The sequence below is a fragment of the Fukomys damarensis genome, unplaced genomic scaffold, assembly GCF_012274545.1.
Source record: "Fukomys damarensis isolate Sample0158 unplaced genomic scaffold, DMR_v1.0_HiC HiC_scaffold_11, whole genome shotgun sequence".
Classification (NCBI taxonomy): Eukaryota; Metazoa; Chordata; class Mammalia; order Rodentia; family Bathyergidae; genus Fukomys; species Fukomys damarensis.
Genome location: NW_022900923.1, coordinates 31,913,217 through 31,927,773, shown reverse-complemented (window position 1 = coordinate 31,927,773; position 14,557 = coordinate 31,913,217). Strand labels below are relative to the sequence as shown.

Here is a 14,557-nt window from a genome sequence, read left to right as displayed (position 1 = left end):
CTATGCAACTTCCTATCTAGATGTCCCCAAGAGCCCCGTGCTGGATTATAGGGGCCTATAGCCGACTTGCTACTGGGAGATGGGGTCTGGTCAGAAGGAGAGTCACTGGGGATGTGGCATGAAAGGATTTATGCACCCGCTCCCATGATCTTTTTCTGCTTCCTTTAACCATTTCCTGAGCAACTGTCCTCTGCTAAGCCTCTGTGCCATGCTGACCTGGCTTGGAAACTGGACAAAATAGGAGCCAAAATTGCCTCCTACTTTAATTAATTAATGCTGTCATTTTAAATATAAAATAAGACTTATTTACCTGTAAATTATTATTTGGGTGTAGGATTCTTTCAGAAAAAGCAGTTTGTGATGTTCTGTCTTGAAACAATTATTTTCAGCTATTGTTAGAATTACTTGAAAGTCTTTCATACTATAGCATAGCATTCATTTGCTTGTCTTGAGACTGGGTCTTCAGTAGTCTAGGCTGCCTTTGAATTTGCCATGCAGCCCAGGCTGCCTTTGAAATGAGTGACAATCTCTTTGCCTCCATCTGGAGTTACAAGCATGAGCCACTGTAGAATAATAAATTGAATCATATTTTGCACAATTGTCTCTGCTTTACATTTAAAGTGTAATACTACATCATTTTTACATTTTAGTAGCTATGACAAAGGTTTTGAATGCTTTTCATATTTTATTACAGATGACATATAGTGCAAGCTTGTTAAGGGCTCTCAGGTGTGTTTCTTTCACTTCCATGGAGCGAGTCTGAAGACTTTCCTGTAAATAGGTATCAAACCTGAGCAGAAAAAATGGGATACCTGTTGCTCTGACAGAATAGACTCATCAACAGTTGAAAAAAATCCATAGGCAATCAGAATAAGCAGCTGTATGTTTAAAAGGGAATTAAAGAAGAAAATAACTTTTTTTTTCTTTCTTTCTTTTTTTTTTCTTTTTTCTTTTTTTTTTTTTGTGGTACTGGGGATCGAACTCAGGTCCTTGCGCTTGCAAGGCAGGCCACCAAACCGCTGAGCTAAATCCCCGGCCCAAGAAGAAAATAACTTTTAATGGCAAATTGATAAGGATTCTTGAGTAATGCACAAATTCTAAGAATCAAATAGATGTCACATGTTAGAAACTGCAGAATGAAACGTGGCTGAAACAAAGTACATATATAGAACAAGTGATAAAGAATTCAATTAATTTATGTCATTTAATATATTTTGTTCTATTAGTAAAGGAATTAAGTAAGATATCAAAATGTATTATGTAAAATTAGTACCCGATCATCATAATTTATCAATCAAAATATAAAATATGTGACATAGTAATTATAAGTGGTTGTAACTGGAACTCCGAATATGAGATGCGTCTGGAGGACTCAGAAAGGCTTTTTAAAAATATACAACACTGTTTTCCTAATGGATACTCAAATAGCAATATAAATTATAGTGACAAAATTAATAAATTTAAATAGGAAATTTGTTTCTGTAACTTTCGTTTCTATATAAAACTCAAGATGTATTTCTAAAGAATACTTCCAATTGTGAATTAGATTAGTATTTCAAGTTTATATTATCTTCATGCCTCTATGCTGCTCAAAAATTAAGTAATCTGTAAATATAAAACACAACATAAAAATATAGTTTATTGAATATGCAATATAAGTGGCACTAAAAGTGTAGCTATTTGCATTTCTCTCAGAATGTTTAATTCTCTGCCTTCTATTTTTGTCATATGCAATATAATTATGGGTAGGACATAGAAGATAAAATAGGAAGGTATTCACTGATACATGCATTAATAATTCATTCTTTTATTTTGGATACAAGAGTCAGATATTTGTAAATTAAAAAAAATATCTTCCTTGTTCTTAAGAAGTTGGTGATCTTGTTTAGGAGACAGACATAAAACAAAAATTACAGAATCTTGTGTAAAGTCCTAAGATAGAGGAATATGCTAGCCGTGAAGTGAAGACAGAACATGAGTTTTAAAGCACCCCTAATGATTCTTATGTGACACACTAATGAGCACTAGCCTATATATATTAATTCTGTTTATTTTCTATCTCCAAATTTTAATAATCTCAGTAATTATATTTTGTGTGCAAAAATGCAATGTAAATAACAAGATGGCCTTTAATATCAAAAATATTGAACAGACGTGGAAATGCTAAATGTTTGAAGGCATAAACCTACTAATTAATAATGAGGTCAAGACCAATTACTAGAAAGTGTTTAAGAATTGATTTTTTATGTTATTTAACAAGTGATCATTACTGCAATCATGCTCTGTGCATTTTAAAACATAGTTGCTGCATGCGTTGTCATCTGTTTAGACTGAAAGTGGGGGAATGGCTCAACAATGCCATCTATTAAATTCGGCAACTTAAACAGCGCTGTTACCACAAACTGGCACGTTCCTTATAAACACAGAGTTGTAGCCTATATAAAGACAGAGTTGGAGTATGTACAAAAGAACGATTTCAGAAAAAGATGGAGAAGCCTAGATGCTAAGAAATTTACATTCCACAATATGGCTTAAACATTCCATTCAGAACGGTGTTTCAGTCTATTGAAAGTGTTTTAGGAGGGTGGAATCAGGATATAAATTATACTTAGAGCGGGGAAGGTATGCTCTAAGATATTGTAACACTATTCTTAGCATAGATTTCAAAATAAGTGAGATTTGGCTCATGAGTATGTTTCTTTTGGCCAACAGACTGATGGGTTTGTGATTATGCCAATACTTAGCATAGGGGAAATTTCATGCAAAATCTCCAGCTTTCAAGTTTCTCACAGAGAATCTACAACACTGACCATACTAAGCTCAAATTCTAAGATGTCCTCTGCTTCAATAAATTCTTTTTCTCTCTGATCCTGAGCCAAAATGTAAATTTTCTTGAAAGCTATCATTTTATTGTCTCGGATCCAAATTTGTTTCTTTTGATTGCTCTGTGAAAGTGGACCTGGATTCTTTTTTTTCTTTACCAGCTGGCAAAGAAGCTTCATCAGGAGAGGATGCAGGAGAGAGGCTGTGCAGTGTGACCCGAGGCCAGCTCCTTCTGGATGGTTGCTCTTTCTCCAGCCCCTTAAGGAGCAGTAAAGTGAGTGCTGGCTAACAACACCCAGTGGACACGTTGGCACCATTGAGTTCCTGGGACCTCTTGCTGCACAATGTCACTCCATACTGGTTTGGAGAACAGCGGCTCCTGTGAAACGCCATCCAATATTGTAGGGGGCTGATTTCCATCAGGTTTTGCTGAGATGGTACCACAAAAACTTTTGTTGTCATCCAGTAAGCCACAGCCTTGCCTTCTCCAGCAGGGCATGGGTGGCAGCTCTTTGGCAAAATTTAATCTGGATGCTCTAGGGCTGTCCGAGGCAGAGGCTGCTGGCTATATACAATATTCTTTTACTCTTTAAAACTGTCTTCATACTAGCCAGTTCCTTGTTACTCTTCTTATTAAAAATTCTCTTCAAATTCCTGGGTGGTTTCTCTCTGAAATCAATATAGTTTCCATTTGTTGTGGGGCTTGCTATAGTTACCTCTGTGTTATACAAATATTTCACTATATTATGTTATGCTTTCATGAGAAGAAGAAATGTGAAATCTAGAGAAATGACTTTCTTCACAAAATGAAAGGTATATTTTCCTGTAGAGGTATAGTATAGTATACTCCCATTTGTTTAATTAACATAAATATGTAACTGTAGGGGGAAAGGAATGTGTCATAGTTCAGGAAGATTCACACCCATGAGAAATGTGACAGTGGAGACTGCAAAGCAGGGGATAGGACACTGTTTTGGGATATGTGGATACTGGATACTGTAACCTCGCCCCAGTGATTTTCATTCAAGAAATGGAGAGGTCCTATTTTCTGCAGATACATTTGTAGATGCAAGACCTGCAATCAAATTATTTCTCTCAGCTCCTCTGGAATGTGTACACAAACCCTGAAGGCTTCACTCCAGCGTGGAATTGAGCTTCTGTATCTGACTAGACCCTATGTGAATTGGAGTCAGTCCCGCAAGTCCATGAAGGAGTTCTTACGGACGCAGGAGGCCTCAGGTGATCTCGCAGCATGGATTGCTCCTCTGGTTGCATTTTCTTACTCTTTTCTGTCCATAGTAAGTAGGAATTCTGATTCAAACATGAAATATGTACATGTTTTCGAGTGTGGATTTCTTCTCACCATCTCAGCCACATGTAGTATTGTAACACTGTTAAATACTACAGATTTATTAAAACAAGAAGTGACAGAAAGCCTAATAAAGAAAAAAATGATTAACTTGTGTTGTTTCCTTAATGTGAATTAATGGAAACAGAGCATTATGAAATGTAACGATATATAAAATATAAAAATTTCTTGGAATGAAGTATTTTATGATTGGAGACTTAAAAACATAAATCCATTGAGTAAAATTTAATATACTAAACTAAAACATTTAAAAATTAATTTAGAATATGCTTAATCTGGCAAAGGCAAAGCTGAAAACTTACAAGATATTATGTCTAAATAGCATTAAAATGTGTCATCTTTTATTGTAAATGATGAGGAGGCAGATATGCATAACTATTACCTAATTATAAACAGGCAAATGAAAGCACTCACTAGATTATGCACATTCTTTATACCTAACACTTTTTCTGGCTGGTAGTCATTTGTTTGTGTTGTAAAATTTTACTTAACCATAAGACTGTTTAGGAGTTCTATGGTTTTAGTAATTTTTCCTCTCTACACATAAATATGAAATTAGGATTTATTTATAAAAGGATTATTTGTATAATTAAATTTCTTAGAAAACTTTAGACATAAATATGGAAGTATAGTTGTATCACACTTCTAAGAACAAAGAGGAAAAGGAAAAATGAAACAAAACAAGATAAAATATCTGTCTGAAGTTCTGCTTGAATAAGGAGAAGATGCAAAAGGAATTCCTGCAAGGAAATCATGGTTATTTGGTGGATAACATTGAATGCTCAGATGAATGATGAAGAAAAAATTGTCTAAAAACAAAATCCTAAGAATACTAAGATCAATTCATGAGTCCATTGACGAATTCTGACTCTACAACTAATGAAATCAGATGATAAAAATCCAGAACCTTATATTGTCTCTGGATTTTTATAAAGAATGTCCATGTATGATTTAAACTTTACAGGTGGGAGATAAAACCAATCACTAATAAACCATAAACACAGAAGCAAGGCACAGGATATGCATAGATTATTAACATGAGGAAAAATGGAAAACAAAATGAAAAATTAAAAGAAAAACTAGATTCTATAAATGAGAGCTAGGTTTTCATTCTCATTTCCATTTGCAGTTAACAGAATAATTCTCATAGCAACAATAATAGGAAGAGGAGGCTCAAAGAGAAATAAAACTATTTTTATAAATGCAATAGTTATGGGGCTATTTGTGTTCCCTTATACCGCATATATTGAAATTGAAAACCTAGAATCTCAGAATGTGATTGAATGCAAAAATGTCTTTAAATACCTAATTACACTGAAATGAGGTCTCGGGGATAGATCCCAGTCCAACTTGTTTGGTGTCTTGCTACGAGAATAAGTTTAGGACACAGATACGCACAGAAGCAGGATCAAGAAATTCAATTGTACAAATAATATTTTATAAATAAAAGTCACTTTCATATTTGTGCCTAGAGAGGAGCAATTACTAACATCATGGAAATCCTAAACAGTGTTAAAGTTAGGTAAATTTTGACAACACAAATAAATGAATATTAGCCAGAAAAATGTGTTAAGTATAAAGAATGTGCACGAAGAAGTAGAAAATACTCATGTAAAAGCTAAACAGGGAAACTTCAGAAAAAAGCCGAATTCAGCAACTCTTTGATCTTGGTGTTATTTTCCAGAATTGTAAGACAATAAATGTGCTTTTTTTGGATCCACCTAGTCTCTAGTTGTTTATTATGGAAGCCCTTAGCAAGTTAATATAGTAACCCAAAACATCCTACACAAATAGTACCTGATGAATTGAACTCCCTGGAGAACTGAGCTATTGGTAACTGAGCAGGGGGTCCAGGAGCTACAGCAGATGCTGAGTCTCATGCAAGCAGGATTCATATAGGCAGAGAAACTCTATGCAGATAAAGATGATTCAGTTGAGCCAGGATGACAGTGTTAACTGTGTGAACATATGGATGTCTGGGAGAACAGGTGAAAAAGAAAATGACCACTAGACCCAAAATTGTCCCCTACTTTCCCAGATTCACCAAGATTACAGTAGTGGAAGAGAAGACAATAAGGAGAGGATTAGGCATAGTCTTGCTCATGGTCACAGTGACTGTGTTCTATAGCTGGAGATAGTGAATGTCAATAAGCAAAACAGGTTTCTGGGAGACTGGTAGCATATTGTGTCTGCTACAGAGATTTGTGGTATTGAGTGATCTGTGCACTTTCTTGGGTATAAGCTATATTTCAAAGATTAGCTTTAAGGACATTGAGTTTTATCAATCCATATAATGCTTGCTATATTACTGTCTTAAATTTTCAAATAAATATGACTGTTTTAATTTTTTATTTCTATAAGCATGTCTTAAATAGGTCTATAGAGACTTTCCTTGAAATACACTGAATGTAAATATGCTAAAATACTGAGTGTTTTTCTCTTCTATGGAATTATATCACAGCTTCCCTAATATTTTCACTAACTTTCAGCATTTTACACATGGGTACATATAGTAAAGGAAAATAATGCTAATAAAAATACTGTTGATATTTCATAACCTACAAAGAGAAGTCCAAAGTCTTTCATATAGGGTTTAATTATGAGATACATTTATTTCCTCTAAGTGTTCTTTCTCTCTTCGTAAAGACAAAAGTGTATGTGTATTGCCTCCCAGCCACTCCCTACTAATAGCTGGCTCTTCTTTTGTACTTCTCATCAACCCAGTCCTTTTCTACTTGCAGTCGTCACTTCCTGTTTAGCATTTTCCAAAATTTCCTACAGTTATGATGAAATCCAAGCATTAGGAATGCACTGAATGTTGTATAATAGATATTGCATTATTTGTAGCAGGTGTCTTCCTTTGTAGGAGATTACAAACTTCAACAGAAATAGTATACAAATAAGTTGTGTATAAAGAAAAGTACCTAGCACAAAATTTAATTTTTCACACTTATAGAAAATGTTCCAGTAAATATTCAAGGGACAAAAGGAAAGAAGGGGGGGAGAGAGAGAGAGAGGATAGAAGGAGAAAAAAGGGAAAGGGAAGGAAGGAAGGAAGGAAGAGATTTTGAATAGTAAAGTTTAAAAGCTAGCACTCTAGTTTTCTTGATAATTCTATTCAGAAGGAAGGAGAAGAGATTTTGAATAGTAAAGTTTAAAAGCTAGCACTCTAGTTTTCTTGATAATTCTATTCAAAGAGTAAAGCAACAAAAAAATTTCCTTTTAGTTATATGTTTTAGTGATTTTTAAATATCATTATGTAATTTTTTTTTTTTTTGATACCTGGTGATCGAACTTGGGACCTTGTGCTTGTGAGGCAAGTGGCGGCACCACTGAGCTAAATCCCCCACCCAATATCATTACATTTTTATAATATATTCCATATGGAATACTAACACTTAGCTATTTTATTGTTATTGAATTAGCTTCACTTATGAAAAAATAGATTGTTCATTGTTGAGCAATATAACTTTGTACAAATACTAAACAAGAAATAACTAACATATATGAATAAATTTTCATATACAAGCAAATCTGAAAGAAAAACCTTAAAATATATTTGTGTTTTGAAATCAATATTTCTAATCACAACATTCACATATATTTTAAGAAATAGTTATCATTTCTGTGGATTAATATTTTTTGTAATTTTTTCCACATTTTATAATTTTTCTTTTGAAATTAAAATGAGCATATCTATATCACCAAGCAAAATCAGATTTAGGACAAAATTCTTGAAATTTGTTTGATTACTTAGGAATAACAAAATTTTTTGGTACCCAGAATCAAACATCAGGACCTTGTACTTGCCAGGCACCACTGAGCTAAATCCCGGGCCCCATTATTTAAGAACATTTCAACAAAGTTATACTTAGCATTGCTTTCTAAATCTTTTGAATCCAAAAAGTTGAAATGTCTTTGATAGATATGTGTGGGTTTTACATTATAAACTATTAAGATAAATGAAATTAAAAACATGAATCATTAGAATTAGGAAATATGTAAGCAGAATGTTAATTCATTATTTTAAACCAATGCATTATTTGATTGTTTGTTTGTTTGTTTTGGGTACTGAGGACTTAACTCAGGACCATTTGTTTGCAAGTCAGGCACAGTACCCCTGAACTAAATCCCCAGCTAGCAATGCATTCATTTCAAGTCTGTTATCAATTAAATGTTATCAAGGTAAGAACTTTAAAAGATCTCTCCAAACTCAGATATAGGCAATATTCATAGTTGAAGTGTTAAATTCTGTACATTGTAATATGTTTTAAAGATGCAAAAGTATTTAAGTAAAATTCACAGAGAAATTCAATTTGTAAAATATGTACACCAAGCCTTTCATCCAGGGTATTATGACACAGAACCCTGACCTGTTGCCAGGATTCATGCACTCAAAATTTCAAAGAGCCAAGTGAAAGCCAAATATTTACTAGGATTAGCAGACGTTTGAGGAAATAGGAAGCAAGACTATATTAAGTAACCAAAGGGCCTGCATCTCTTTGGAATCTGTCACAGTTGTTTCCATTAATAGTGCAATCCATTCTTGTATGAAATTCAATAACGACTCATCGCTTGAAAAAAATATGTCCTTTAGGGCCGGGGATTTAGCTCAGCGGTTCGGTGGCCTGCCTTGCAGGCCTTTTAATAAATATTTCAAAATGACCACTTTCCAAGAAATTCTAAATTGGGAAAAAAGAATTTAATGGCAAATCACCTTAAAAATCGAAGATAGAGTTAAAGATTTTTATTCACATTACATTGTACATAAAAGGTATTAAAATAGGTTTTTCTTCATAAGAATTCATATACTCTAACAAAATATGATGGGTGAATGATCTAAATAACCTACTACCTTTGGCTATTTAGTAGTTCTTTATGAGAATTAATTCTATACTCAGAGCAATTATCTGCAAGTGGTCCAAGTTAAAGGTGAAAAAATATGAACAGAAAACATGTTTGTGGGTTTATGTAGACAATGAGATGTGCAGATAAAAGCATAACCGTATCTGTCCACTTCTGATCTGTAGCACATAACTTCATCTCAGTATTTCAGTAGACAGAGGACATTTGGAGTCTTAGTCATAGAGCAAACAATAATTATACACCCATGTTCTTGGTGGTATTAGCTTCAAATGCTGTACTTACTGTGACAAACTAACAAAAACACAACATGCTTGCAGTCCATTATTCATATAACTTAATTAAATAAAATTATGACACACTAAAATGCTATAGAAAATATTTTAATAAGAGTATCGTTAAAATACAAGCGATCATATATTAAATTGTAATCTCTCTGAAAATTGCTGGATATAGTAAAAGAACTAATATTTATTTCCTCTTTTATGTCTCAAGAAAATTGTAGCTTTCAAGAGGAATGCAATGAATCTTTTATATATTAAGCAGAAAAAGGACGGGGATTTGGCTCAGTGGTTTCACAGCCTACCTCACAAGTGCCAGGGCCCAGGTTTGATTCCCTGTTTAAAAAAAATGGAAAAAGATATCTTAATATATTAGATTAACTTTCTAAATTTCCACTTGAAATTAATATTTTAAAATATCTATAACAAAGTTAAAGTGTGTATAATGTAAATTGAACATTTATTTTAGTTTTTATATATTATGGCTTTTATAACAATAAAACCATGTTTATCTCTAGTCTGTACATGTTACTAAAACAAATATGCCCATTCAAAGAAGATACTTTTTATTCTAAATAAAATACATGGCCATGTTTTTCTTATTTCAACTTAAATTGTCTTTCCAGTTTAATACTTTTAAAACTGAAGCACGACACGAATGAAGTAACGTTTAAAATTTCTTTTAAAAAGATGTTTATGGCAGACGAGGTATTTCATGCATCCATCCATACTGCTTCTTTTAAACTTAACTCTCTTTCTTAGTCATATTCAGGGTATCAGAGAAGTATCAGCAGACAATTCTTAAAACATTCTCTTAATTGCATTCTTGTAGAAATATGGAAAATACTAGAGATAATTGAAAGCAACTTGAATCTCTCTGAGCAAAAGAAAATAGTCTGCATGCACTTAAATACAACAACTAAAGGACACTTTATTTCCACCAGAAACAAGTTCAAGATATCTTACGTAATGAATTTAGCTAGTTCATATGGGATAAACATCGGGTATTTTTTCGACACCAAAATAGAAAAATAATTTATGTATAAAACCTCTTCTTGTATATTTTCCTCATTGAATTTATTGGTGCATTTTAGGTATACAGTACAGTTGCATTCATTATTGGGATCTTGTGCCTTTACATGACAGGTCTTGGTTCTCATTTTTTCCCCTTGTCCCTGCCCTCCCTTCACCTCTCCTCCCTCCCCCTTTACAAACACTTTATTTCCATTTTCTCATTTTTTTCTTTTCCCTTATTCCCTTTCCCCTACCCTTCTCACTTTCCCTACACCTTTAGCCCCTTTTTTCCTATTTCACATTGTCCACTATATCATTAGGATCTTATGTACTATTATAGTTTATTCACACCAGAGAAACTATTCAGCATTTACACATGAGGTTTATTTATTTCACTTAAGAGTATATCCTCAAAATGTATCCATTTTCCAATGAATGAATCTAATTTCTCATTCTTTATGGCTGAGTAATATTCCATTTTATAGAAAAACCACATTTTTTAAATCCAGTTTCCAACTGATGGGCAAATGGACTGTTTCCAAGTTTTAGCTATGACAAACTGTGCTGCTATAAACATAGGTGCACATATATCTCTGTGATATGATTCTTTTAATTCTTTTGGAAAGATACCCAGCAGAGGGATGGCTGGGTCAATGAGAACATCTAGTACCAGCTCTTTGAGGTATCTCCATATTGATTTCCACTCAGTAGCATGGAAACTAGCAGGAAGAATCAACAACTGGGATTTCATCTTATTAAAAAGCTTCTGCACTGCAAGAGAAACCATCAACAGAACTAAGAGACAACTTGCAATGTGGGAAAAGTTTTTACCAGCTGCTCCTTAGACAAAGGACTATTATCTAAAATATATAAAGAACTCAAAACAATCAACCCCCCAATATAAAGACCCAATTGAAAAATGGGCATCTGAAATAAACACACATTTCTCAGACAAAGAAATAAAAGCAGCAAGTAAATACATGAAAAAAAAAGTTCCACATCACTGGTCATTCGAGAGATGCAGATGAAAACAACACTGAGATTCCACCTCACCCCACAAAGAATGGCTGCTATCAAGAAATCAAACAACAGCAAATGTTGGTGTGGTTGTGGGGAGAAAGGAACTCTTTTCCATTGTTGGTGGGAGTGCAGGCTGGTGCAACCACTACGGAAATCTTCCTGTATTTTTGGGAGAGTATAACATTTTGCTCATGAAACAATATGCAAAACAATTTTCAATCTCCTTAATAATCATGAATGTAATTTAAAATGTTACCTTTCATCTTTCAATGGGTGTCATTTTAAAATGATAGCATTTTGGCAATAGGTGAGCAATCCTGTAATTGTATATAACTGTTGTACTATTATATCCATTTTTCTGTTTGGAAAGCAGTTTAAAAATGTGTGTCACAGGCTTGTTTCCTTAACTTTTCCCTAACATAAGTTTTCATTAAAATAGAACATATGGAGAATACAAAAATTATGACTATCCAACTTGATGAAATTTCTCAAACTGAACACACCTACATAACAGAAATTTTAAAATAAGTAAAAATAAAGCTGTCATTCATTATTCTTCCAATGTACCCAATAATCTTACTTTTTGTACCAGGAAAAGTATGAAATAATGTTTTTATAAAGCAAATAAAATAAGTATTCTCCTACCAGTTTACTACTAGATGCTTATACTATATATTCTTGCTTTCATGACATTATAAAAATTTCTGTGTTGGACATTTTGATATTTTGTTAGTTGTATCTAATTTGATATTTGATTTCCATAATTAATTGTTAAGTGATGATACTTAATACTTATATCCATGAATTATGAAGTTTTATTTGATATAGACATATGGATCACATATATAAATGAAATAAGTAAAATTCATTTAATAAATATATTTTAAATTATAAAATTCATACAAAATTACAAAATCCACAAGATTGTGTAAAGCCAAAAATTTATATAAATTTTTCTGTTTATGTGCTTTGCTGGATACACATTTCACAAGCCACCGTATTATGAAAACATAGAACTCTTTCTGTAGATTTTAATAATTCTTTAGTAATTTAACAATCATTTTAATGGAGATAGAATTTCAGTGGAGGAAAACGTCCTCAGTCTATGTGTGACTTTATGTGTACACACATATAAATACTAAGTACTTCAGCCACGGCATGAAATTCTTTCATCACTTTTGAAAGTTTTTCTTGTCCTCCTCTCTCCCCATCATTCTGCACTGCTGGACCCACAAATCTGTTGTCTATCAAGCTTCCACCTGAAATGCTATGACCAAACTTCTGAGGAGAGAGCAGTAAGTCAGGGAGAAGGATACCCAGATGTAGACAGGGACTTGGGACCAGAAGTCAATTGCCGGAGAGGGCTAGTCATTTATTTTGAAAAGAGAACAGGTTTAGAACTTATTCTTGATTCTAATTAAAATAGAGCTCATTGCTTAACTTTCTAAGAGCCGTTTCTGCGAAGCACCTAAGGAGACTCTCATTAGACTAATTTGTGCTGAGAATTAGAGAAGAGTGAGGACTAGTAAGCATAATGATGTAGCATTTGGGGAGAGTCATGACTAAGAGAAACGACAAAAAGAGAGGCAGTAGCTTTGTCTTAGAACAAAAATCCTACCACTCCTGTCTGCCTCAGTCACACCAGCCTTGTGCTGCTTCTGCGGCATGTGTTACATCTTCGATTTTGACCTTTCCCTCAGTCTTCCTTCTGCTTGAACTGATTTCTCTTATATGCACTTCTGCCGTTCTTTCACTTTGATTAATCGTCATCTTATTGATTTGGCTTTCTCTCTATATTCTTTCAAAGTCTCATCTTGCTATTCTTATAATCTCATTCAAACTCTTTTACTTCGCTAGCATTTTCTAAGCAATTATTGCTTTGTAATAGACCATAAAATAAACTAGTTTCATAAACAAAACTAGCTATGGTGATTTGTCTTCTACACTAGAAGATAGTAGGAACTCTTGCTCACTGATGGACTGCAGGTATCGAGAAGACTGACATATCAGGTGGCCAAAAATATTTTCTGAATAAATAAATTAAAATCAAGTACAAAAATAATGGTTTTCAAATTACTGGGGAAAAGTGTTTCCTAGAAAATGATAACAATTTTTTGGTTGTTTGGGTACTGAAGAAGTGATGGAAAGGAAAAGCTATGGAGAAATGGTAAGGTTTCTTCTGGAGGCTTAGCAGAAGGAAGCCTTCCATAAGAGTAATGGAGAAACGGAACGTTAGATTCACTACATCATGTCCCCCAGTTGGGACATGTTTTTCCCTGATTGGTAAACAAAATTGAATTCATGGGGAAATAAGAAAATAAGAAATTTTAAGTAGGGAGAACAGGTACAGTTTAATGGGATTTGGGCAGTGATTCAGTGAAATGTGTTGATTCTTGAATTTTTATAAGGTAATGCATGTTGGTAGGATTAAAAGTGTGACTGATTTAAGACACAAACATACAGTATGAGTGAACTAAAATTCTAGAGAATAATGCTACATTCTAAAAATAGGAAGATTTGTAGAACAAAGAACAATAGAAAAAGCACAATCCAACAAGGCAATAGATAATTGAAACTTAACAACATGATTTTCAAAAACAAACATTTAAGCTGCATATCCAAATGGGATATTTTCACCAACAAATGGATTTTTAGTTTAAATTACACATTGTTATGTATAGGTAACTTCAATTTTACAAACATATGATTTGTGTGCATCATGTAAGAAACCATTCTGAATACTGGACTTGTTAAAAGATTGCTAATGACAGCTGAAACAATTTACTTGCTGAACCCAATAACTATCAAATATTCAAATTGCATAGTAACATTTTTAGGAGAGAGAAAAAAATTCAAAATTTAAATCAAGTATATGCTTCTTTGAAGCAAAATTTACTTTTTAGGAGGAGAAATTTATCTGTGATTAGATAGACTAAAATAACTATGAAGATAATACTCAGTCTAATAATAATAATTTTCTTCTTTGAGTATGAAATTTTGTTTTATTTATTCATAAAATAACAAAACAAAATAAATAAATTTACATAATTACAAATCAAAACTGGTCAAATATATCAATGAAAAATTGAAATTGGCCAAAAGGTCTATATTTTCTGGAAATCCATGAAAATTTATATAAGTGGTCCAGGGATTTAGATCAGTGGTACTGCACCTGCCCCCAGTACCA

General features: G+C 33.2%; 1 pseudogene; it reads left to right on the top strand.

Annotated features, from left to right (window-relative positions):
* The window catches only part of LOC104850873, a 180,188-nt pseudogene that overhangs the window by 18,904 nt on the left and 146,727 nt on the right, over nt 1–14,557 (top strand).